This window comes from Cyprinus carpio, chromosome B7 (assembly GCF_018340385.1).
Source record: "Cyprinus carpio isolate SPL01 chromosome B7, ASM1834038v1, whole genome shotgun sequence".
NCBI lineage: Eukaryota > Metazoa > Chordata > Actinopteri > Cypriniformes > Cyprinidae > Cyprinus > Cyprinus carpio.
Window position 1 is genome coordinate 31,295,467 of NC_056603.1, and position 1,214 is coordinate 31,296,680.

Sequence of the window (1,214 nt, forward strand, 5' to 3'; positions counted from 1 at the left end):
TGCAGCACACTCTCTGATGAGCACCACCTGTGGGTAATTTGAAACTGCCAAGCAATTGTAGAGGGTGTGTGTGATGGGAGGTGTGTGATGAGATACAGGTGTTTGATATTTGACACCCAAAAAGGTGGGAAAACATACCTCAACAATGAATATCTGAAAACATACATCCTAGGGATGTAACACTATATCGCATATAAGTATAACCATAGCACATCTTTTTAAACAGGAGATTTAAATAATGAAATAATAAATATGATTATATATTAAAAATATGCTTGGAATATTAAGAATATATTTTATGTAATAATAAGTATTTTTAAATGGATTTTACACAATAATAAGAATACATTTTGTAAATAAAATTCATTTTATTTACAGCAGACAATTATGTGACTGGTCACGTCAGCAGCGCGTTCCCAGGTTCGTAGGATCACAGATCTCACTCCTCCTCTGTGAATATATCGCCATCCGTATCCATGAGTTTTATCACTGAGGACATATGTAAATTTATTTTTACAGACATCCACATGAGAAACAATTACTGTCCGAATCGGGCTTTAGGCAGTCCGACTTTCTGCCCACCAGGCAGCCGCTGCTTCCACCCATCCGCTCGCCCCAGCCTGCTCGTCACAGAGGGCGGCCCCCTGTGTCCACCTCCGCTCCTGTGCCGCATCCACAGCAGCTTCAAGCAAGAGCGGTTTTCTCTGTCTCTGGGTCCCAAGAGGGCATGGAGAGTCACTTACAGACCAACACTGGATCACACTTATCCTCCTCTCTCACCAGTGGGCAGCAGCAGGCGGTTCAAGAGTGTCATCAATGGCATCCCCCCAAGTTCAGCGGCATCCGCTTCACATCAGTGAAGGTGGCTGATGCTCCTGTCTTTTGTGTGGAGATCACAGTCCTACTGGCGAAGGATGCAATACAGCCGGTCCCTCCAGCCGATATGGAGATGGGGTTTACAGCCCCTACTTCACTGTACCCAAGAAAGGCAGTAGGTTACGACCAATCTTGGACCTGCATGTCTTGAACCAGGCCCTTTACCAGTTACCATTCAAGATGTTGACGCAGGAGCGCATCTTTGGATGCATCCGTCCCTGAGATTGGTTTGCAGCGATCGACCTGAAGGACATGTACTTTCATGTGTCGATCGTTCCGCACCACAGACCACTGCTGTGGTTCGTGTCCAAAGGATGAGAATATCAGTATGAGCTACT